The 27,840-nt window shown below is 34.0% G+C and overlaps 1 protein-coding gene across 4 annotated transcripts in view; it reads right to left on the bottom strand.

The window, feature by feature from the left end:
• LOC113511271 (uncharacterized) overlaps positions 1–27,218 on the bottom strand; it is a 46,103-nt gene extending 18,885 nt beyond the window's left edge. For all 4 annotated transcript variants that reach the window (XM_052892383.1, XM_031912092.2, XM_026894888.3 and 1 more), the window contains exon 1: positions 27,017–27,218. The gene's annotated coding sequence lies outside the window, so the exon portion shown is untranslated. The remainder of the gene's footprint in view (positions 1–27,016) is intronic.
• Between the last annotated feature and the right edge of the window lie 622 nt (positions 27,219–27,840).

Raw genomic sequence — 27,840 nt, 5'->3', positions numbered from 1 at the left:
TTTCGGTTTGAAGGGTTGGATATGGCGTGAATTTACAGGGTACAGAGGAATAACACCTGAGTCCTCAGGAATGGCAACGCATGGGGGGTGTCATGGGCGAAACAGTATACTCTGTTATGTCCATGGTACTGCTCATGTCTATAGGCGATGGTTACCACTTTCCATCAGGTGGACCGTCAGATTGTTTGCCATTCTAAGTTGTATAAAAAAAATCAAAGTAAATAAAATATTCATATCTCTACATAATTTATTAAATATAACTTGCAAACAAAAGAATTTTTATGAAAAATGTGTTAAGAAAAATATTCAATTTCGTTTCGACCGCCCGTCTGTACAGTACATCAGACTCACAGACCTATATACATTACATAAAGCACATCAATGTATGCCGATGGTACAATGAACCGTTATGTAATTGATGTTTTGTCAACTAATTCAATCAGATTTGTTGTAATGGGGTATTGTCTAGGTCTGGTCTCAGTTTCAGTTCAGTACAAAAGTTTACTCAATCAGGGTAAGGTTACAAAATTTGCAGGCTGGAATCGAAGTCGTTAGACGTATGTAAAATTAATAATCTATCTGTGCTCTAAAATATCATCATCATCGTTTCAGCATGTATATATCGACTGCTGGATATAGACCAATATCAGAAGAGGTAAGTGAGAGAACTTAATCGATAGATGGGCAGCTGCATCTCTCTTTAGACATCACTAAAGCCTAACTGAGGTTGTCATCTTGGGGGGAAAGGGATTGTTAGTAATGGAGACTGAGAATCCCATTGCTAGCAATATACCCAACCAGGTCGACCACCTCGCGGTTCTCCCTGGAAACTATCATGGTTAACTCCTGATGAATTCATCATGATGGACTAATTGGCCTGTTTTCATTTTCATCGGTCACCTTTCACTGGTGCCCTGCCAGCGTATACCATTAGCGCAGGCGAGGTTACTATATCATTTTCATCTATCAAAAAAAAAACGCCTGCCAAGCGTGACAACTACTGGCAAAACTATCCTTATGAGGAAAGCTTATGTCCAACAATGGACAGTTAACGGCTGAAACATTAAAAAAAAATACTAACAATCTCTACTAGATGCAGGATTAACAATATATGTACTTTATTTTTATAAATTTACCTTCTGGTTCTGGAATCGATCCCACATAATGCGATATCTGTTTATAGTAATCTGGTTATCATATGTACATAATAATCTATGTTTTGTATTGTATATCCATTAGTTTTCTATTTTTTTTTTATACATCTTAGAATGGCAAACAAGCTGACGGCCCACCTGATGGAAAGTGGTAACCGTCGCATATAGACATGAACAGTACCATGGACAGAGTATACTGTTTCGCTCATGATACCCCCCATGCGTTGCCATTCCTGAGGACTCATGTGTTATTCCTCTGTACCCAGTAAATTCACGCCGTATCCCACCCTTCAAACCGAAACATACAAACACAACTGCTTCACGGTTGAAACACGAATGGGACAGAGGTACCCAAGCAATCGACTTTTGTACAAAGTCTCCCTCTGGTATGTACATATATATTATTGACAACTCACTACTCTAGTTTTCTAGACTTACGAAAACAAACATATATTTATAACATATATAACATATATTTCTAAATACACTTCCTCTATTATTAACATAATTATTAAATAAAATAACTCGTGACCGAATCGCGAATAGTGATGAGTATTACTAAATCGATTCTATTGTATCGATATATCGATCGAATTGCATAATAGACACTAATCGAGAGACCTCATTCGCCCCGATGTAGAATGCCTAGTCTAATTTTATGGTGTTCCGCGTTGACAGATGAGTCACGATGATGAGATGGGCGTGTGGTAATAGTTGTTATTCTTTACCGACTTCGGAATAGGTGGTTTTCAAAGAATGTATAAATTTACACTATGGTTACTAGAAAACTAATGGATATACAATACAAAACATAGATTATTATGTACAGATGACAGCCAGATTACTACAAAAAGACATCTTATTATTCGGGATCAAACCCAGAACCATTGCTTGGGTACCTCTGACCCATTCGTGTTTCAACCGTGAAGCAGTTGTTTGCATGGCTGTGTTTCGGTTTGAAGGGTGGGATATGGCGTGAATTTACTGGGTACAGAGGATTAACACCTGAGTTCTCAGGAATGGCAACGTATGGGAAGTATCATGGGCGAAACAGTATACTCTGTTATGTCCATAGTACTGCTCATGTCCATAGGCGACGGTTACCACTTTCCATCAGTTGGGCCGTCAGATTGTTTGCCATTCTAAGTTGTATAATATATATGGATACCGATCCGTTATCTATATACCAGGACCAGAGGGCCTACCATGAAATGTTTTCCGAAATTTCGCGTCCGAACGAAACAGAAATTTGATGTTCAAATTACATAATACCTACCGTTGAAAAATATTAAATACATTAAAATATCATTCCAGTGGACTTTTATGATAGGATTTATGATGAACGAAATGTTAAGGCTCCATTTACTGAGAAGATTTCTGTATGAACGAAAACACGAAATTGGGTCCGAAATATTCGTAATTTTATTTCATGCTAGACCTCCAGTGTATAGATATATTACCCATCCCTACTCCGTTAATCATAATACCCTAGTCCTCATGAATATCAACACGCAAAATATATGTATGTGTCACAGTATATTCTGTCTGTCTGTTAACTTTCCTCACATTCCAAGTTGTATAAAACAGTGAAATTAATTAGAAACTAAATGACGGTCTGATTTGGCCTGATAGTTGAATCTGGTTTGTATGTTCAGGTATTTTGATATTAGACAGTTCTTTATATACGATACAACCTTTGTAATTGGCAGGATGGTTTCCTTCACAAAGACGCTGCAGCAATTCGTTACTGGTACAGATACTTTAAATAACGGCCTTCACCTATCAGTCATATTACGCGTCCATCATACATTCGCAGTTCTCTCATACATACATACATACATACATATCAGCAATGACACGTGTCCACCGCATACAATTAACGATTGAAATAATTGGATGTTTTACTTGTCATGTGTAGGTGATGATTCATTATCATTCTTTAATTTATATTTATTCTTATATTTATATATATATATATATATATATATATATATATATAACTGTTAAAATACCATTTACCGTAACATGTTAGGCGTATAATTAACTAAACTGATGCCCTTTCACTTTCAAATTGCTGCAATTTAAAGATTATCATACTAAAAGTGAAGACGCTATATTTATTTTCACTGTTTTTTGGGTTACACTACTATAGTGTTGGAGCATGCAACAGGTCAGTGACTTATAGTATATGTATTATGAATCGTCATCGAGATATATTTTTATTAATTAAAGTTCAACTAATAAACATATAAATATAAATGGAGTAAAATGATAATGTTTTGGTATACAAAAGACAAAAAAAGGAGAAGAGGAAGACCACGTAGAAGATGGGTAGATGACATTAGGGTTGAAGCAGGTGGAACTTGGACAAGAATTGCTAGCAATAGAGACCATTGGAGGCAGTTGGAGGAGGCCTTTGCTAATAAGTAAGCAGATAACAGCAATTAAATAAATAATTTGTTATAAAAAAAATTTTGTCTGAATAAAGGCTTATATTATTAATAACCATATAGGGAAAAGCACTGCTTATCCTAAAGTACAGGATTTACCTATTTAGGAAGCAGGGTTTCACTTATGTTCTACCGCTTGTACAATGGATTATGCTCAAAGGAATTATTCAATATGATGCCCACGGCCACTTTCTATCATTGTACATCTCGCCATAGACAGGGAGTTCACCCTCATACCCTACAGCCTAAATGATCGCGTACAACGCAGTTTCAGAGATGTTTCCTCCCACGAACACTCAGGTTATAGAATGAGCTCCCTGCTGAGGTTTTCCCAAGAGATTACAGCATGGGGTTCTTCAAAAGGGTGGTAAAGAGGTTTCTTCAGGGTCGGCAATGCGCGCGTAATACCTTTGGTATTGCAGGCGTTCATAGGCTACGGTAACCGCTTACCATTAGGTGGGCCGTATGCTTGTTTGCCACCTCAGTGGCATAAAAAAACCTATGTTTAAAGATGTTTGTAACATTTATTGTGAAATAAACTTAGCAGAAGCACAGTCGACCGGGGTTTAGGGCCCCAGGGAGAGAAACCGGCGTACAATGCAATATTATTAATATTAATAAACGCGTGGTAACAAAGTCACAAAATAAAAATACTAAAGTCGACTTTGAAGTATCTTTTCGCATTTCTAAAATTTTAATTTAATATTACACCAAATTTATTGTTCTACATTTAATTCACATGAACGAAGTCGCAGGTAAAGCTAGTACCTTATAAGCATAGTAAGAACACTTGATCAGTTCTTTTTGAAGTCGGTTTCAATTATAGATGAAACTTGTCCTTTTAAAAATTAACTTTTAAATTAAATTATTAATTCACTCTTGCGCCACCTGCCCATTTCTATCTGTTCTCCTTTAACCAAAGGTTGTCTGTAAGAGATTGCCCTAGCGATAACGCTGCCTTTTGTACCTTTATGTGTATATATTTCAATCTGTATTTATGTTACTGTATTTCACTTGAATTATACAATTGTCATTGTTTATTTTTATGTTTCTAGAGCAATAAAGAATTCAATAAATAAATTAATTAAATTTTACTACAAACCCATAAATAATAATAATAATAACACACACACACACACACACACACACACACACACACACACACACACACACACACACACACACACACACACACACACGCGCGCGTGTGTGTGTGTGTGCTGTGTGTGATGTATGTATATAATTAATTTCTTAACCATTTTTAGCAGCAATAAACAACTAAGGTTTAATATGTGTGGGCGTTTGTGGGCAGCGGGCAATATGTGTATTGCTATCCAGTAATATAGCAAAGAACAGTCCTCTCTCAAACACCTACATTTTACAGCTGTTAGTACTAGGCACGAGTAATATTAGTATCGTTCCAATATCTATATATTGAGTTCTTCTGGACATCAGTAGTTAAAAAGGTCATCATCACCTATTTCGATATCGCACATACCGGTCGAATATCTATATTCATTTCGATCGGCTTCTTAATTTCGATATTAAATATTGGATAACAGATATTTTACATATTCGTTGTCTGGGACAAGATATTATAAGTAGAATATATAGATATTGAATTACTATATATTACCCACCCCTAGTGAGTACTATTGCGAACGAAACGACTTGATAATTAAATTGAGTTCCACAATAAACCGACTTAAAACCAGAGGGCCTACCATGAAATGTTTTCCGAAATTTCAGAGCCAAACGAAGCACAAATTTGATCTTAAAATTACATAATACATGCCGTTTGGAAATATTAATAATGTTAAAATATTGTTCCTTTGGACTTTTATGATAGGATGTATGACGAACGAAATGTTAAACTCCATTTATTGATCCGATTTTTGGTATAAACAAAAACACGAAATTGTGTCCGACATTTCGGAATTTCATTTCATGGTAGACCCGCAGTTATCTTATTTTAAAAACTAAACTACTGATTTAGATTTTATTAAAATCTTTGTAGGGCTAATCTGTAACTATATGTTTTCAGATAGAAAAAATATTTTTCCAAATCGGTTCACAACTGATGGAGTTATGACGGTAATAAACATAAAAAAAAAATACAACCTTTTACAAAGTCGATTAAAAATTTTAATCTGTGACATAATTGTCACAGATTAAAATTATACGCAGGTCAACAACAATACACAATAAGAGTACACCAAGTAACGACCGAAACCCAAATAACTCTATGCGAAGTAGGCACCAACGACCATACCCATTATATAATGTATGTACGTCTGCGTACTCTAAGTGTTAAAGGTCGTAAACTTCCGTGTGCCGTCGTAGAAATGAAAGTGATTTACACTTTCAAATCCATACATATTACATACAAAATATTAGTTGCGTCAGTTTCATTGAATTATGTAGTTTTGCTTAAGTGTTGTTTAATGTTAAACAAATTCACACGTAATTTGCAGTTAAGTGTACTCAATTCTAACTTGGTCATCGTCGGCTTACACGTATCTGTACTAATGTATACTTTTTTTGCATACTCTTTTTTTGAGGTGGCAAACAAGCTTACAGCTCGCCTGATGGTTAGCGGTTGCCGTAGTCTATGAACATTTGCAATACCATGGGCATTACGCGCGCAATGACGAGCCTGAAGAAATCTCTTTACTTCTTTTAAGAACTTCATGCTGTAGTCTCTTGGAAAAATCGCGACAGGCAGCTCATTCCATTCCCTGAGCGTTTGTAGAAGGAAATATCTCTCAAATCGCACTGTACGCAATCATTCCGGCTCTAAGGTATGGTGGTGAACTTCCTGTCGATGGCGAGCCGTACGATGGTAGAAAGTGGCCGTATGCATCATATTGAACAATTCCTCTGAGCACAATCCGTTATACAAGCGGTTATAACGCAGAGTGAGACAAACTCTCTCTTAAAACTTAAGGGTTGGATACCGCTTGCAAGCTTGGGATCGTCGACAATTTTTACAGCTGGTCGTTGCACTGTTACATACTCGTATATTAATAAAGAGGAAAGATTTATTTGTTTGTTAGTTTGTAAAAGATAAACTTAAAAACTACTAAACCAATTAAAAAAGCCGCATTATCAAAAAATAACTTATATTATTTTCGAATATTTATTTATTTATTCTTGATAGCACAATAAAACTTTATACAAGTGGCGAGCTTAATGCCATATGGCATTCTCTACCAGCTAACCATTGGGTTAACTGATAGAGAATATTCTATCTATTCATGCGAAACCGGGCCGGATAGCTAGCTAGTAACTAGTTTAAATAGTTTAATAGATTTTACGTTACACCGGTACAGACATATAGTCTGACAATAAGACAAAAATTCTAGAAATTATTATTCTGGATTCTATTGTTCCTATTAAATTGAAAATTGTGTGCCAAAAAAATCCAGTTATGACAAAACCAGTTATGTTGATTTAAAAACAAAACTTCTGAAACAGATTTTAATAAATTTTCTGTATAACTAATTATATATTACATCCTTTCAAATAAAAAAAGATATATACCAGAGGGAGACTTTGTACAAAAGTCGATTGCTTGGGTACCTCTGTCCCATTCGTGTTTCTACCGTGAAGCAGTTGTGTTTGCATGGCTGTGTTTCGGTTTGAAGGGTGGGATATGACAGTGAATTTATAGGGTGCAGAGGAATAACACCTGAGTCCTCAAGATTGCCAACGCATGGGGAGTATATTGGACGAAACAGTATACTCTATTATGTCCATGGTACTGCTCATGTTACAACTTTCTATCAGGTGAGCTGTCAGCTTGTTTGCTATTCTAAGTTGCATAAATAAAATCCAAATCGGTTTAGATCTGACGGAATTATCAGGTACCTAACAAACATAAAAAGAAAACCTTCTTTTTGAAATCGGTAAAACATCGTCCAGAACAAAATAGACATCGTCCAGTTCCCATTAACTAAGACTAAGGGACGGCGACGGATGGACAGCAGCGTCCCTCTTAAAACATCTCCAAAGCCTAACTGCGGTTGCCAACACGTCTGCCAAGCGTGGCAACTACTGGTAAAACCCCCCAAAAGAGATACTTATGCTATAGTTAGACAAGATATAATATATAATTATGAATATTGAACTCATTTCAACAATACAATAAAAGTACAATACGATCAATTTGAAATAATGGGCGTGAGAGATGATTTTTTTCTTGACACCATCACATAACTCATTGTATTTCAAGTAGGTAAATTAGACCGTAACTAGGCGAAGTGTAGAAATACAAAAAGTTATATGTATGATTGATGATGTATGACGAGACCGGGTTACCATTATAGTAATGTTTTAACTACCAAAAGATTTTTTTTTTTTTGTAGTTAAGTTAAGCAATTTCTTCGCCGATTCTGAGTCGATATTTATTTATACTCAATGCCCCATTATATAAGTAAGTGTATATGTGATGGATTTAACAGCTAACGGCGTTCTCTACCAGTCAACCATGAGGCAAATAGAGAATTAAGTAGGCGGTGCATTTACTAATAAAAAATACAAATTAAATTGGAGTGTTTACTTTAAATATTCATTAATTTAAATAACTTTATTGAACAAATAAAAATATGGTACAAAAGGCGGATTCAACCTTTGGGATATAATACATATACATTTCCCATAGAGGGTTGACGTCAGGCAGGCGACCGGTCGTAAAACTAAAAGCCAAATCTTTTTGTAATATGGTTAAAATCATTACGCCGACCACAAATAATACATGGGATAAGAATAGGAAGATGATGATAATACATATACATATATATACATAGATATAGTATATAATAATAATTCCATTGATAGCAAGTCAATTCTAATGATAGCAGATAACAATAAAAAAAAAACAAAAAAATACCTACGACGGAAAAAAGTGTACAAATAAAAAGCAAAAAGATAGAAGAGAAAAAAAGACAAAAAACATATATTTTAATTATTATTATTATAATTGGAATATATTATTATAATTATGTCCAGCAGTGAACGGATGATGGCTGAAAAAAATTTAAATTTGTAGGAAATGGAGATATTGGAGATTCTTTTTCAAACGATAGGAATTCGCGTTGCTTCCAGAGTAAGAAACAGTTTACTGGTTATTCGATCAGATTTTTTTTTAATTCCTCTACCACTATTCTTCTATTCTTCTTTCGTCTTTCTATTCCTCTAATTTCTCTGTATGTATGTAACTACCAATACCCGAAGATTGCCTGCCACTATTACTACCGACCGTTCTGTTTTTTTTTTGATGGGCGAAAATGATATGGTAACCTCGCCTGCGCTAACGGGATGCGCTGGCGGAGCACCAGTGAAGGGTGATAGATGAGAATGAAAACAGGCCAGTTAGCCCATCATAATGAATTCTTCAGGAATTAACCATAATAGTTTCCAGGGGGAACCGCGAGGAGGTCGACCTGGTTGGGTATATTGCTAGCAATGGGATTCTCAATCTCCATTACTAACAATCCCCCCCCCCCCCGGCAGTTCTGTTTCATGGACATAACCCGAAGGATAAGCAAGCTGTAGTGCCAATGGACTGGTCACATAGCTTGTAGAACCGACAACCAATGGGGCAGAAAGGTTCCTGAGTCCAATGGCAACACATGGAGGGTATCATGGGCGAAACAGTATACTCTGTTATGCCCATGGTACTGTGGTAAGCGACGGTTACCACTTTTCATCAAGTGGGCCGTCAGCTTGTTTGCCATTCTAAGTTGTATAAAAAAAACTAATTCACGAGCAAACCCGTGGGGTATCCGCTACAAATAATCACTGCGTAAGTTAAAGACCTTGTCAAACGTTGCGCAGGCGCAGGTTCGATTCCCACTCGATATTATCTAGTAGCATTTCCTCTATTTCAGATATTATCAGCTCACAATTAAACTTTACGACCGTATAATATTTATGTTAGTGTTAAAAACATGGTGTCAGTTAACACAATGGCGCGAGCGAATCGACCCCGCAAACTTTGCATAACGCGTGAGAGTATTAAAATAATTGTTTGCAATAAACGTAACTAGAATATGTACTCCATATTCTAATATGCCCTAATTACTTGCAAAAATAAACTTAGCTTTTTTTATAATATAAAACAATATAATATAATATAAACTTAACTTTTTCTTATAATATAAAACAATATAATATAAACTTAACTTTTTCTTATAATATAAAACAATATAATATAAACTTAACTTTTTTATAATATAAAACAATATAATATAATATAAACTTAACTTTTTTTATATAAAACTGATAGCCACTAAGTCCAGTTTCAAAATTAATTTACAAAAATTCTTAATTGAGAGGCAAAAGTTAGACATTCCAGCAAGTTACCTCTATGTTCCATTTGTCTGCTAGATAAACTGTCGTATCTGTCTGTTTATTGTATATCTATCTTTTTACTGTACGGATAATCTGGTAGTATTGTTTTATTGTTACCCTATTCCCTTTGGCCGCAACACAATATCAGTGCTTTGCTCTTTTGAGGGCGAAGCAATAAACTGAGTTGTGGCCATTTTGGATTGCTATGGCACACTCACAAACGAAAATTGTATTTAATTTTATGTATTTTTGTTTTATCATTTATGTTATCTCGCTTTTTTTTTGTATATGTATGTTGTAATTTGTGTGCTGTAAGTAAGTAATGCAAATAAATTATCTATCTATCTATAACACAGGGGGCAAACTAGCATGACCTTCACGTGATGGTAAGTGACTACCGCCGCCCATGATCACCCACAACACTAAAGATATTGCAGGTGTGCTGTCGGCCTTTAAAAAAGGAATATGCTCTTTTCTTGAAGGTTATGTTGTCGTATCGGTTCGGAAATACTGCTGCTGGTAGTTGATTCCAAAGAATGCTAATTCTAAATTCAAAATACAAATTGAGAAACGGACGTGTCACTTTTGTTTTTTTTTTTTAATAGTTTTTATAATAATACTGCCACTGTCGATCGTGATAATTTTTATTCAGAGTTTATCCTTTTTTTTTATTTTGGTTATAGTTTTTTTTTTTTTATTATTTTGTGATCAATGTATTGAATCTCCCATCCGAAAAATGGGTATTAGCGACCCGCACGAATACTAAAGCTAAACGAGTTAAGGAGCCGCCTGATAATCAACACTAAATAGATACATCTCGCTGGATGTGTGCATATATAGCAACAGCTGAGACGGCTCCTATTATCAGCAAATAAATGGTTTTTTTGTCGCTTTTTATACTCTGTTATGTCCATGGTACTGCTCATGTCTATAGGCGACGGTTACCACTTTCCATCAGGTGGGCCGTCAGCTTGTTAGCCATTCTTAGTTCATGAAATAAGAAAAATCAATCACAGTATTCTTGAATTATTATTTAATTGGTCTCCTAATATTGAAATCTACGTGTACAAAGACCGTTTTATGGCAAAAAACTAGTAACTAGTCGTACTAATAGACAGGTATACTGCATTTTACCAGGAAACCTAACAATACGGTAAATACAAAATGTATATCTCCTTGAGATCGTTTACCTAATTGGATGAAAGTCAATCGTGACAAAAGCAATCGATTCAGCTTCGATGAAAGGAAAATAAGCTATTTCGCTTCCACAATTTCGCTTAAATTTAGATGGTATTAAGGTAGAGCTTTCCCGCGGGTGTCGTAAGAGGCGACTAAGGGAACTTAATGGTCGAAGAATGGCAAGCAGCGTTTCTCTTAAAATATCACCAAAGCCCAACTGCAGTTGCCAATCTGCCTGCCAAGCGTGGCAACTTCCAGCAAAACTCACAGACGGCTGATATATTAATGATACGAAACGAATTAACAGATTTACACATTTATAATTGTTATTACTGTTGTTGGTAATAAAAAATCTATCTATCTGTTCATATATCTATCTATCCATTTATCTATCTATCTATCCATTTATCTATCTATCTATCTATCTGTCTATAATATTAATTATAAGCATAAGAAGAAGAAGAAAATACACGGATAAATGTGAAAATATTTACAGGTTTAGACTCCTAGTAATATTGCAAAAAAATTTGTAAGAATGCATGGACAGATGAGCAGATGGATGCATGAATATTTGTTACTCTTTCACTCAAAAACTACTGAACAGATTTAAATAAAATTTAGTATTCTAACTAAATACATAAGTCCCTTCCTATACCGTGGGTGTCATAAGATACGACTGATGGATACTTAGTGATCGAAGGGTAGACATCAGCGTCCCTGTGGGGAAAAGGAATTGTTAGTAATGGGGTCTAATTGACCCATTGCTAGCAATACACCCTGTCAAGTCGACCTCCATGCGATTCGCCCTGGAAAACATCGTGGTTAATCGTAGTGGAATTCGTCACGATGGGCTAACTGACCTGCTTTCATAGTCACCTATCATCTTCCACTGGTGTCCCGCCTGCATATATCGATAGCGCAGGCGGAGTACCATTCCATTATCACCCATTAAAAAAAAACGTTCCTCTTAAAATATCTCTGAAAGCCTAACTGCAGTTGCCAACCCGTCTGCCAATAATGGCAATTATTGCCAACATCACTCTCATGAGAGAGATCTATGTCCAGCAGTGGACAATTAACGGCTGATATAATAATAATAATAATTAGTACATATTTACATATTTACTAAATCACGTGGTTAAAGTCGCGATATATTTAGCTAATTTCAACTAATTCCACAATACCTTTTGTAGGACTACTAATGTCTCCTGTCTGTGCTGCTCTACTGTCTCTCGCAAGACCAATCGTGAGTAGGAAATATATCTGCATTCACAGAAAAGCTGCACTTCCTTATAGATTTACATGGAGGTGACATACAAAATGTGTGCATCCGACGTATTTCCTTGTTGACGTTGCATGAACAGATCTCTTGCACGTATTTGTGATAAGGTGAACGTGTTCTTTCATAACTAATCTTAGATTTGTTGAACGCGAATGTAAACTAAACTACCTGTATCACACAACGTCGCTCGTGGTCATACCGTGATGTTAAACAGAAAAATTTTAATTAAAAAAATAAGCTATGAAATGAAAAAAAGATTTTTTAAATCCGACTGGTAGTTCCGGAGATTAATGCATTCAAACAAACAAAATCTTTCGCTTTATTGTATTAGAAGGTATAGAAAATAATTGAAGTTTATCATCATCATAATATCAGCCATTATCCGTCCACTGCTGAACATAAGCCTGCCCCATAGACTGCCATAAAGAACGGTCCCGAGCCACCTGCATCTACTAACTCCATGCTATGCATTTGAGCTCGCTACTCTATCCAGTAGGGGATCGTCTAACACTAAGTTTGCCCGTATGGGGTCACTTACGAACCTTTCTTCTTTATCGGTTGTTAGTTCTTCGAGCTATGCGATCAACCCACTGGAGTAAATTTAACAGTATTCGAACAATAAATTTTTCATAAATGATAAAACGTGGCAACTACCGCAAACCCGTCCTTATGGGAATAACCTATGTCCAGTAGTGGACAGTTAGCGGCTAATATGGTATGGTATGGTACGTTAGCAATAAACATATGGCCTGTCTGATGGTAAACTGGGTTATAATAATTTATGGACGCCTGTAACCCCAGGTATACCACGCGCGCTTAGCCGACCATTGTAAAACCTTAATACGTCCTTTTTGAAGAACTCTATGAAAATATATCTCTAGAGAAAACCTTGGTAGGAAGATTCCATAACCTAATTGTTTGCATGAGAAAGCTCCTCTACTGTGCGTGCCTATTCTGGTTCTAGGGTGTGAGGATGGATTCCCTACCAATGATCTATAATATCAAATAGGGAATGTTGCGTTGTGTCATATGTCAAAAAGGGAATGTTGCGTTGATTTGGTCATTTGGAAATAAAAATTACGAAAAAGATTTATCAAGTAAGAATGAATGAAGATGTCGGTAGGGACCACCCTTAATAAACATACTGACATACTGAAGAAGGGCCAAATTAAAAGTACCCATAACCAGCGAGCGTGTTTGAAAAGAAGCAATTGGCGTTCTATTGTTTCTGCCTACCCTAATGGGAGACAGACGTGACAGATATGTATGTATATATGTAATATAATATTGTTAGCTGGTAAAAATAACTCGAAAGAATTTACTAAACTTATTTATTGAAGATTGAAACAATAATTGACAATCTTCACACACACTGAGAGGAAGTCTAGAGCAGGTTTGTAAACGTGCATAATGCATTTTCACTATCGACGGCGCATCCAAGGTTCACGGGGCGAGGAAAGTTATTCCTCTCACAACCTAGTCACAGGTCAGCGAAAGTTATCCTAGGTCAAGGCACCGCCATCAAACTGGCTTCCCACATTTCCACAGCTAACTGGTCGTTATGGATTGGACCGGATTTATCTAGGAACTATCATTGCATTACTGTCTTGAAGGCTTTATCATCGTGTTATTGGACAATCATGCAATTTTCCTTTTGATTTAGATATAGAATACAAATCACTAGCTACCGAGATACTGATATTGAGATACTTAGATATACTTAGATCAGAGGTTCCAAACTTATTTTTTCTACTGCCCACTTTGAGAATAAATTAATTTTTAGCGACCCCATTTTTTCACCTACTTAAAAACCACTATTACTTCAAATTACAAATCACCCCCCGAGCCTCTACACAACCTCCCCATTTTTTTCTGAGTCTCTTACCGCCCCCCTTTAGGCCTGCAGTGGCTACAAGGGGGCGTTATCGCCCACTTTGGGAAAGGCTGACTCAAATACTTTATACTACAATATAATAGTAAACATATTATTAAAAACATAACTTTTATATTTATGTTTTTTTTTCTATTTAATTATGGTATGTATAACCATGGCAAATGCTTCTAACTACCCTATTAGGGATTACCGTCGTGAGTATATTTATTTATATTTCTTTATAAAGGTCAATCCTTTCTAATATCATAAATGTAAAAATTTGTTTATCTGTATGTTTGTCACCTTTTAGCGTATTAAAAGCTTGACCAAACACTATGAAATTTAGTATACACGTATTATATAGAATATATAACGTAGGCTACGTTTTATCCCGGTCAGTGAACATATCTCTTTTCGCAGACAAAGTCACGGTATAAAAACTAGTATAAATATCACCAGAATTAACGGCCATGCCACATCATTGGCTCTTTTAATATATGCACAGTTTTGTCATACACTACACTATACCATAGTGATAGAAGAATTAATCACTATATTTGGCTATATGTGCGTAATATATGTTGAAATAAATTATATGTGAATGCCATATTGTTAATAGTAAACAAACAAGTATGAGGCAAATATTACTTTAATATTTAGATTTTATTAACATAATTTAAAAAAAAATTACAAATAATTATAAACTAATAGATTAAGCAAAGAGGCAAAAAGCTAGGCCATCTTATACGACATGACGATTTTTTAAAGAGCACAGTAGAAGGAAAAATAGAGGGCAAAAGAGGAAGAGGAAGACAGAGGAATAACTACATGGGACAGATAAAAGAAACACTAGGTGTCATGTCGTATAGGGAGGTCAAGGATATGGCCTGGGATAGAGCTGGCTAGAAGAGGGTGCATGAATTAGTTGCACCGACAAGAGGAAACTCTTAAATTAATAGAGAGACGATGAAATCTCCAATAATGGTTCCGGCATACAATAAGCCACCAATTTCGTTCCCTTAGTATCGTAAAAAAAAACCGTCTTTTGTACCTTATTTTCGCTTGGTCAATAAAGTTGTTTACGTAAATCAATTAACACTTTACCAGAGGGAGACTTTGTACAAAAGTCGTTTGCTTGGATACCTCTGTCCCATTCGTGTTTCAACCGTGAAGCAGTTGTGTTTGCATGGCTGTGTTTCAATTTGAAGGGTGAGATATGGCGTGAATTTACAGAATACAGAGGAATAACACCTGAGTCCTCAGAAATGGCAACGCATGGGGGGTATCATGGGCGAAACAGTACACTCTGTTATGTTCATGGTACTGCTCATGTCTACAGGCGACGGTTACCACTTTCCATCAGCTTGTTTGCCATTCTAAGTTGTATAAAAAAATCTGTCTTTTGTACCTTACTTTTGTTTGGTCAATAAAGTTGTTTACGTAAATCAATTAACACATAATGCGCCCAATGCCATCTCGTATACTTTAATCAATAAAGTTTAGTTTGAATGTATTAATTAAATATGATACTTTGTAATATCTCTTAATTAAATCCCCGATAAGAATTACACAATATTCATTAGCAAAACTCATACAATACCTACATTTCATTACTCAATTAATGTATGATATTCTTAGATTATAAAGATAGAGTGTCCCCATACAAATGCTTCGAAAAAAGCAGGTTTTTTTATACAACTTAGAATGGCAAACAAGCTGACGGCCCACCTGATGGAAAGTGTTTACCGTCGCCAATAGACATGAGCAGTACTGTGGACATAACAGAGTATACTGTTTCACCCATGATACCCCCCATGCGTTGCCATTCCTGAAGACTCAGGTGTTATTCCTCTGTATTTATCTGACGTATCTGAATATATCTATTTTTGTAATCAATAGGATTTACTAAGTTCATATAATACTATTATCCGCGACTACGTCCGCGTGACCGAGATATATTTATTGACCGGGATAAAAACTAGCCTATATCCTTCTTCATCCTATATAGTACGTGTATACAAAATTTCATAGTGATTGGTTAAGCTGTTCAGACGCTATAAGGTAACAAACAAACAAACTCATATAAGATTAGTAAGGATTAATTTATTGAAAATTATAATTTATGACAGACAGTCATTTTAGGGACTACTCACACTTATTCAGCTCCATTCGCGTTTCTCTGAACGATTTTGATCACACTTATACAGCTCTGTTTCTATTAGCCGCGTACGACGTCGTAAGAATGAGAAAAGCCGTCATAGCGTGCTATCTCCGCTGAAACGCTTGTCTACTGCGTAAAGCGTAAAAAAGAGTCGCGAAACAACATCATGTGAATGCGGCGGAACAGCGCTGAAAGCTCTCTATAGCATTCGCATGATAAATACACATTTATCCTCATTTTTTACTGGGTTGCCCCGAAAGAAGAATAGACGCGGAAAGCTGAATGGATGCTTACACGTCTCCATACAAAATCGTTGTTTTCTATGGACGTGTGAGTAGCCCCTTAGAATGTATGTATGTATGTAACTGCTGAATGAATGTGCTCTTAGATAGATCTTGTTTTTATATTAATTTTATGTGTTCGAAGTGGATTTTTATGATTGCAGTTATGAAACGAGATTTTTAATTATTACAAACTAGCGATCCGTTCCGGCTTCGAATGAGTTGATGGATAGAGAGAAAGATCAATATTTTTTATTAGTTTTAACATGCAAATTTTTGTTACCATTTGTTACATTATTGTAATGTTCGTATTTATGTGTATTATTAAAAAAACGACGCTGGTATTCTAGCTTTTTATAGGTGAAAAATTTTAAAATCACTTGAGCATATGTTCATCCATTACAAACAGACAAACATATACAAAATCAAATTTCTTTATAATATTTATTTATTTATTTATTTATTCATTGGAAAACCAACACGACTAATAACCAACCAACACGATTAATAAAAAAATTCATGAATTGGATCTCTTTTATGTATCCCTTTACATCTTGAAAAGTAAATAGATTTAAAAACTTATATGTTGAAAATAAATCGGCATTTCTTTTTTTAGCTTTGATTCTTATATTATTATTATTTATTTACCAGAGGGAAACTTTGTACAAAAGTCGATTGCTTGGGTACCTCTGTCCCATTCGTGTTTCAACCGTGGCTGTGTTTCGATTTGAAGGGTGGGATATGCCGTAAATTTACTGACTACAGAGGAATAACATCTGAGTCCTCAGGAATGGCAATGCATGGGGGGTATCATGGGCGAAACAATATACTCTGTTATGTCCATGGTACTGCTCATGTCTATAGGCGACGGTTATCACTTTCCATTAGGTGGGCCGTCAGCTTGTTTCCCATTCTAAGTTGTATAAAAAAAAATACATTGTGATGGTCCCCCCCTTTGCACCCCTTATAATAACTACCCTCTGAACTAAGCTACACATGGAAAACCTACAAAGCCTAAGAAAAGCCTACGAAGGCTTTACCTAATGAAATCTATGAAAATATAATGAAAATCTACCCTAAAGAAAGGCCTAACACCCTCAATATAGCCCATACCTATATTAACTCATACACCCTAAACATCTTATGAATCTTAAAAAACCTCACAATAAACACATAATATTGAACAGATCTTTAGTAGAACACTTGATCATCTGGCCAGATAAATAAATGTGTGATCGTCTAGTAATGTAGGACCCGTTGTGTGTGTAATAACCAAAAGGTTCTTTAATTGGTATATGATAGGAGTTAAATAATGAAGATGATTGATAAATCTTTAAGGATTAAGAATAATTAATGAATTATACTCATAATTCATGTAACTAGGAAGTTATGTTAATTTAATAGTAAATTACAGAACAACTGTAATAATAAAAAAAATGGGGGAGCGGTCGGGCCCCTCACACGCCCGGACCAGTGGAAGACTTTCCAACTATCTATAACTCTTCCTCCTAAAAGGTAGGGAAGGGTATTACTATTTATTAATGCACTCTGATGGTAATAAGGGCATGAGTATTCTCAGTTCCAAACCAAACATAAGTACATTTACTTCAACATTACAGTGGCTCCACCAGCCCCACGATGCTTCCAGTATAAATTGGTGTTTGCCAGAGGCAAAAGGATCGGAACTGAAATCCCAGGATCACTCCGACACGAGAGCTTACTCATGGGCGATGACCCTTTCAGTCCTATATGGCGACATAGAGATCACCCACTAACAGTACGAAACTGTTTCCCAGCGTCACCCTGTTACGAGCTTACTCAATGGGGGTTTCCCTTCGGCTCCACAAGAGATCAGACCAAGAAGCGAGATCACCCAGACACCAGAACTTACTTTGTTGGGACATAACCCTTCGGCCCTATAATGTGACATTAGAGATCACCTGTGAAGACAGTCCGATAGAGATGAAGATTTGTGTGATAGGGGATACCTTCCACGCCCTGGAATTGGCCAAGCCATATAATATTGATAATTGCTATATCATAACATAGCATTGTCAATTTAATATTATTTACTTAATACCAAGAATACTCAAGGTTCAAGTTAAATCTGTTGATTAGGCCGGAGCCTAAGAACGAGTAGTCCAACCCATAGGTCGAGAGCTACTAAAAGTAATGAGTGCTATTGAATGAACTATAAGTCCAGTCAATTATATATAATATTATTGTTGATTAACCACATTGTGAATTAACCAATTATTTATTCAGAGAGATATATCTAAAGGAACTATAAGTCCTTTAAAAGACACTGATTAATCACAAGTTAACAACGTCTCGTGAAATAACCAGTTGGGTTTTCTATAAGTTTGAGGACACTAAGTCCAACAAGCTATTATTGTGTTGAGAGTAATAGAGATCTTTTGTAATATTTGTAGAGGTTTGATTAATCACATTGTGAAATAATCGGATTAAATAATTATGTAGCTTTATAGAGAGGACTAGAAGTCCTAATTGGTTGTTGTCATAAGTACTGATAAATTACACATTAAAGTGCCAGGTCAATTATTATATATAGGTATATAGGAAGGACAATAAGTCCTATTTGTGTATGTTGTAGTAGTAGAGGCAATATATTGCATAATTATAATGTGAAAGATATAGATTAAATATATATTTGTATAGAAAGGACAGTAAGTCCCATACAATTATTGTAGCTGTACTATAGTTATACTATATCTACTTCCTTTTAGTGTCTTAGTAAACCTATTTACTAAGAGGATTTCTCAGATAAACAAATGTTTTAGTGTTTAAATCATCATGATTAAATCCCTAAGAAATTAGGTCTTTAAATAATTATCATATCATTTAAGTAAAATTTCTCATATAAATAATTCCAATATTTCCCCTACAGTTATTATAAAATAACAGAAAATTATATAAATTTTCTATAGACTTAGATATAGAATCATAACGTGTATAATCTCCTTTTGTTTGACATCTGTCATATTAATGACGTATTGAATGACGTATTGATGTATTGAATTGAATTTTGATTATCTATCACAACTGTCAACGTAACAAATACTAGCAAGTTTGTTTATTTGTATTTGTTTAATATATTTAAATATAAAATCATCATATATCAACCGTAATATACAACTAAATTATCAGTGACATAAATAATCATGGTTTACACCAGAAATAATTAATAGTATCCAGTAATGCTGCAGTTTTATATTCATATCAGCAGCCAAGCTTACTTTCAAATTCAAGAATGAACAGAAGATTAGAAGTTTAACATTCTTATTGCAATTGTACTTGCAATAATATATACATACAGTACTAATTATCAAGAACATTCCTCAAATACATGAGTGGTGAAGATTTCCCAATATGCTATCTATTTGATTCCTAACCTCTAATGTAAATTTATTAAAGAAGTGAATAATCAGTGTTAATGTTTGCTTTATTAATATTTAAAGTAATTGTCCTAACTTGATATTAATAGGATAATATCTCCTTGGATACAGTCCGACATAAACATATAACTCAATAATTAAATTTATAAAATACTAATATTATATTTTACTACTTGTATATCTCCATACTATTCCCATAAAATATTCAAAACATGTATATTAAATATAAATCCAGTAAATATTCACTAATATTAACCCTGTCCGAACTTGTCTAGTCAATATAACATGAACAAACAACATACATACAAACCCCATCGCCAGGACAACTTCCTTTCTAAATATGAGCAAAATACATAGCCTCACAAGTGTCATACAGTACCAATTCCATACTGAACCCCACACCTAGTCAAGAGCAACTATAGTCAGAGAATCTTTCAGTACTTTTATTACCATTAGGAAATAAATCCACACCTATAATATCAGCATAATTAAATATTATTAGTAATCAGTAATACACACAGAATTGTTATTATCAGCTTGCTTACTACAACAAAATCAATATTAAAGTTTATAATAAATCAAGACAAAATATCTATTTAAACAATACAGGCTTGTTTACCATAAATACCCCACAGTCACATGAATTTATTTAGTAACACAATTAATAATGTATTAAAAGTATTACATTCACATAATATCACTTGCAACAGTTAAGCTGTCTCTTTGTACATCTGGTGTAAAACAAATCCCCACATGTAGTCATGGATAATCAAATATAGACTAAGAATCATTAATCTGGTCGACCGAGTAATGGTATAAAAACACTTCACCATGAAGCGTTAAGTATGAACAGATATTCCAAACCAACACTGTAATAGTGTAATAAATACAAATATTTCATCATCATCATCGTCTCAACCATCACCAACCCACGACTGAACACAGGCAATTTCCACCGACTGAAACAAGGAACGGCCCCACAATACACATAAAACAGTCACTCCAAACAATGGAGGTAGCCCACATCGCACTTGCATTTACAGGGTCGCCACTCAATAACCCCTCTCTCTCATCAATGGCTGTTTCCCCAGCAATGAGACCAGACCATAGTCACTTTAGTCTATTATCCTCAATAAATAAATACTTTATAATAACTAGATATGAAACTAGTTAGTATTATAATAGTTTAATAGCTGATTTAATAAATATTTTCCAAAACTGGACAATTAGAACATTGAATCAAATTGATGAAGTTCTATCAAACGACCATATAATTGGATTTTGTATATGAGTAGAATAACGTAAGTACGTAAATTATATTGATGTAAACTTTGTTCAAATGTGATTGCATTTAACGATATACGCATTACCTAAAGGTATATAGACTCGACTAAATACGTATTTTAATAGTTGTTGGGAAAAATATTAAGTATAGACTTTGCCTGTGATCACAGTCAAAAATCTAACTACGTAGTAATAAATGGAACAAGCTCACCGGATTCTCCAGTCTTCTATTGATTAATTTCACACACTTAATCGATAGTGATACACTAAGATCTCAAACCCCTTCATCGAACCAGTCCCTCCTAGATCTATATCCTAGTTATTTTTTTATTTTATTGCGCAGTTCCTTAAAACACGACTCCTGCGCCATCTTTTCGTCCTTTTCTTTTCTTTTTTTTTTTTTTTTTTTCTATTCTTTCTCTAATAACGTCATAGATTATGTCACCGAAGGGTAGATATTTCAATAATCAGATTTAGCCTATTATTCGAACTGAACTTTTCTTTAAATTCAATTTAATTATATGTTAACGTATTTTGGTATTTTATATTAAATTGATTATCGAATTTATAAAACTTTAAAGGCTCTCATAAACCTTATTAAACTGTGTTGTATGTATCTTTTTTACACCTGATGATAAAAAGGTAAACTATAATTTGGTTAATATAAAATATAATATTTTTTTGTTTAATTTATTTAATTTTCTTGTTACGTCCACTACACTCTGGAAACACATCAAAGGAGTTTCCCTTCTGTGTCAATATTTCATATATGGTAACGTCTTCTCTGTATACTATTGTGAACCTTGACTTTAAAGTTTGTTTATATTAAATAGCTCAGCTTTCGCAGCGGTCACCCATAGGAACCCCTGTTTCTTTTCTATGTACTTATGGTATTAAACCTATTGTACTATAGTCGAACCGTCACAACATACATATATGGAACTTCATTAATAAAAATTCTATATTTAAAATACTGTTATTAGCACTCTAAGGTGTATTGCTATAAAACTATAATATATATTTCCGGTTTGTACCTGGCTCAAAGGATATCTCTGTTAAACCAATGCGGAAATACCGTAAGTGTCATAGGGGCCTTAAGGGCCGGTACGGATCATAAATTTACTGCTTATTAGTTTAATTAATTTTTTTATTAAAACATTATTGTAATTTAATATATATTATATTACTATTATTAAATGACTATTTGTTGCCATAAATAAATAAAAAAGTAAATTAAAAGTATAGTAGAATTAAAAAACTTTAGCTGTATAATAATTACTTCCCCCGTACAGTAATAAATTCCGAGTTAAGTCATTACGCACATGAACTGCACTATTAGGTATTCTGTCATAAAACCTCGGGTTCGCTACATTTTGACCTAGTTACAGGTCATTCAATACATGGAGCATCATTAATATAAAATCACATAACAGTCGTTGGGCAATTTGGCACTGTCGTGTCATACAAAAAATTACATTCTGACAATCAGTCATAGAGTAGAAATTTCAACGATTGATATCTGTGATAAATGTGATTGAGATGGCTTGCGGGAATCTACGCCCTTCAGTTGGCATATTGAGTTACTAATTGATGATTTTAAATTTTAACAAGTGACACAATCATGACTGTTAAAATACCAAAATCATTTTTTGTTTTATAACTTTTTCGAACGTATATTGTTCTTTATAATTTTTTTTTTAATGGATCCACTACGGTATTCGCTGGCGAGGTATATAATAGCTAACAATAAAAACAAATTTTGGTCAGTAAAAAGGCTCTTACTTAGTAAACGTCGGGAGTCCTTACGACTCACCGACGTTGGTCTTCCGTCAGAGCCTATACACAACGTTTTTGGCATTTGTTACTCTTAAGACACCTTTTATAAAATTTTCCTAAATATCTCTCTAGTAAAGACATACATACAATGTGGACATAGAGTAGAATGGAAAGGATAAGAATAATAAGAAGATAAACAATAACGAATGAGGAAGTCCCGAGAAGAGTGAATGAGAAACGAACATTAATTAAAACAATAGAGAATAGAAGAGGCAAAATGCTGGGCCACCTTATACGACATGACGATTTTTTAAAGAGCATAGTAGAAGGAAAAGTAGAGAGCAAAAGAGGAAGAGGAAGATCGAGAAATAACTACATGGGATAGATAAAGGATGCACTGGATGTCATGTCGTATAGGGAGGTCAAGTGTATGGCTTGGGATAGAGCTGGCTGGAACAAGATGCATGAATTAGTTGCACCGACAAGAGGAAACTCTTAAATGAAAAGAAAAAAGACATACAAGATAGATATAATTTTATTAAATACTAGCGATCCGACCCGGCTTCGTATGAGTAGACAGAATTTTCGAAAGTCAATACATACTCGTATAATGAAAAAAAATTTCAGCCAATTCAACTGATCGGTTATTTTATAACAATTTATGTGTGATTCTTTAGATTGATATATCTTTTTTATTTATCAACCGATTAAAATAAAATAAACGCTAAATGTTAAGTATAGTAAACCGCAACATATCAGTGAAAACCTCATTCAAATCAGTTAAGCCATTTCTGAGATTAGCATGCACAAAAGTGTACAAACAAAAAGTCTAAAAATCATTATATCGAGTTCTATGCGTTCATAAAGCTGCCCTATAATATAGTATATCTTATACATCTTCCATGTACAGACAGCGACCAATTACGATTTTATTATATGTATTGATGATAACATACGAGACACTTCCTCGATTCACCTTATAAATGTAGACTATAAAATCATTATGTAAGTTCGTATTACGAAAATAAGCTCACCTGAGATACGACTCCATTGTTAGCTTATTTGTGGGTCGAATTATTTCGATATACCGTTATAAATACAAGATTACATTATTACTTGAAGATAAATAAAATAGCTAATTATATTTTAATATAATAACAACCGGTTTAACTTTTTTTCTATACAACTTAGAATGGCAAACAAGCTGACGGCCCACCTGATGGAAAGTGGTAACCGTCGCCTATAGACATGAGCAGTACCATGGACATAACAGAGTATATTGTTTCGCCCATGATATTACATACGTGTAATTAGATAAAAAAGCTCGACTATTTTCGGGATCAATTCGTGATCCTTAATCATGAGTGAGTGATCGGCCCGGTGAGTATATAACTGACTTTGTAATTGTTAACGTATTAGAAAAATCAATAAATGCATATCATAATGCTATATTTTAGTAACCATAAACTATAAATATCTAAATAGAAGAGATAGTTAGATATATAATAAGAGATATGGAATTAAAAAATAAAAAAATATATATATTTAAAGATAAAAAAATGCAAATTACATAACAGCAGTCTCAGCACAGAATATGTGTAGAACGCGCGCGCGTGCGCGTGTGTGTGCGTGTGTGTGTGCGTGTGTGTGTGCGTGTGTGTGTGCGTGCGTGTGTGTGTGTGTGTGTGTGTGTGTGTGCGTGCGTGTGTGTGTGTGTGTGTGTGTGTGTGTGTGTGTGTGTGTGTGTGTGTGTGAGTGTGTGTGTGTGTGTGTGTGTGTATGTATGAGTGTGTGTTTGTGTATATGAATGAGTGTGTGCGTCGCAATATTCATCAAAACGAGGCCTGTACTCAGTATATTGCTGTAATGTCAGGGAAACTTTATCATATAATTTCCTCGAACCAAGTAGCTTTGCTTACATGGCAAAATCTCTAAGGAAAATCTAAAAGAAAAAAAAATTGGAAAAAATGCAAGTACAATTTCAATGAAACTATTTCATACACTCTCTTGAAACAAAACTAATTATTCCTAATTTAACTTATGTATAACTTTCTATAATTTAGATATACATTTCAAATGTCTTAGTTGCAAATTATATAATTTAAATAATAAATATTTAACTTATTTAAATAAATATTTAATTACGAAATAATAATGTGCAATAATTGTTGGTAACATTAAGGTTATGCGAATTATTATGCAAAGTTAAATAAATATAAGTACAATTAATTCAAATTATTTTAATGTATTCCTTTCAGATTTTATAGTTGTATAATACTAATAAGTACCCGTAGCATTTCTTGCATGAATTAAAATAAAAAGTGGCTTAGGTATAGCTTACAGTATTTGTCTATTGTGTAAATTTACCAGAGGGAGATTTTGTACAAAAGTCGATTGCTTGGGTACCTCTGTCCCATTCGTGTTTTTACCGTGAAGCAGTTGTGTTTGCATGACTGTGTTTCGATTTGAAGGGTGGGATATGGCGTGAATTTACTAGGTACAGAGGAATAACACCTGAGTCCTCAGGAATGGCAACGTATGGGGGGTATCATGGGCGAAACAGTATACTCTGCTATATCCATGGTACTGCTCATGTCTATAGGCAACGGTTACCACTTTCCATAAGGTGGGCCGTCAGCTTGTTTGCCATTCTAAGTTGCATAAAAAAAAATTATATATGCAAATATATATGGAATAACTATATATTACTCCTACTTCTAAGTGACAGAAAGAAGCGTCTCTGAATCTGTTATTAATCTATGCGTGAATATGCGTACTATTGCGTACAAGGTCGAGTGTGCAGAATTGATATAATATTTTATGGTTTCATGGTTAAAAGCTTTTAATTTCGTCATATTCATTTGTTATTCTGTCCATTTGTCATATTATACATTATAAATATTGCAACTTACCACTGAGTCAACTTTGCACTTTTATAAAGTTAAAAAATATGTGATTTTATTTTAGAAGAGCATAAAAATAAGTGGTATATTAGATATTTGAATCATTTTTTTTTTCATTTCTTTTTATTGTCATTAAATGCAATAGATGTTCTTAAATAAATAAAATAAAATTTTATATCGAAATACGTTGCATAGAAAAATTCATGCAAAAAAATATGTGTAGTTAACATATTATTTTCACAGGTTAAAAATTCAATGTCTAAAAAAGTTTTATTATAAGTTTATTATAAAAACAATTTTATTTTTAATCGACTTGTACATATTAAGTTTATATCACGTAAAAAAAATAAGAAAAATAAAAAACAAACAAGAGAAAACTTGAAACTTTTGTTTGTTATTAAACTTTTTTTAATATATTATAAAAACTTGCTTTGATGTGAATTATGAATATATGATATATAAAGCTTAGATTAGGTAAATAAAGTATCTCCATACATATTGTAAAAAAATCACAAACTATTATTGAAATAATGAAATAAATTCTCAAACAAAAAACATAATAATCTATTAAAAATCTTGAATGAACGTCAGATTGAATGAAATGACAATAACTGCACATGGTAATACAACAAAAAACACGTGAGAAAGCCTATGTTTGTATGAGTTCATTGTTTTTGTTTTCTTGTAAAATAGACTGTTGCACATTTGCCTAGAATCTAATAAATGTATGCCTTTAATTAGGAAAAAAAATTAAAAACAAATGCCTAGGAATTAAATCAGTTTTTTTTTTTATTTTCCAAATGATTAAAAAAATTATTTTTTCATACCCAATTCATTTTTTTTATATAAAATATAAATAAAGCACATAATGTTAAAAAAATAAATTAAAAAAATAACACTTACCTTAATAATTTAATGTTTTCTTCTTTTTCTATACAGAAGATGGCAGGAGACCGAAGTAAAATGCGAAAAACTTGTATTCACAACACTACAGTCACTGCGATGTGTGTATCCATAAAAAAATATCACGTTCCAATTTCAAAAATTTAAAAATGGTCGTCTAACTTTTCAAATTCAAAAATGGAATGCGCATGCACTGCGAATGGAAGGCGAATGTACGCGTGCGAACCATAGACCACGCTTATAAGCTCTTCCCACATTATTACCGCCAATTTAGTGAGACCCCGTGACATTCGCTTTCATAGCAGATGCATAGGTCTTTGTGTTGGAATGATTTTCCGCGCGTTGTGGCGGCTGACAAATTAATGAAGATTCGGTAATTAGACAGAATTAAATACATTGCGTCTCGACCGGGCTCCGCTTGCGTAAAACACAATAAAACGAAGGCTGCCTCTATTCAGATGTCTCTATAATGGGTGTTCTTTCGCAGTCCAGACATATTTGTAACTGATAGTGGCAAATGTCAAAGAGTTTAACAAAATAACTATTGTACTGTGCGAATGAAATGCTCAGGTTAATGTTTTAATTATTTTATTTAAATTATTTAAAAGTTTGCAATAATAGGTACCAACATATGTTGCAATCTTTTACCTTTGCGTTACTTGTCTATAACATCTACTCAATTTGTCTTTTCTTAAACGACTTCCAAAAGAGCAGATTCTTAATTGGTCTGAATTTTTGTTTATATATCTTACATTATATAGATAGAGTGTCTCTATAGAAATGCTTCGAGAAATACGGGTCAACTTTTTCATAAAATTTTGCGT

Source organism: Galleria mellonella, unplaced genomic scaffold (genome assembly GCF_026898425.1).
Source record: "Galleria mellonella isolate WM207_F2 unplaced genomic scaffold, CSIRO_AGI_GalMel_v1 utg109, whole genome shotgun sequence".
In the NCBI taxonomy this organism is placed as follows: domain Eukaryota; kingdom Metazoa; phylum Arthropoda; class Insecta; order Lepidoptera; family Pyralidae; genus Galleria; species Galleria mellonella.
This window is presented reverse-complemented; position numbering and strand designations above follow the sequence as displayed.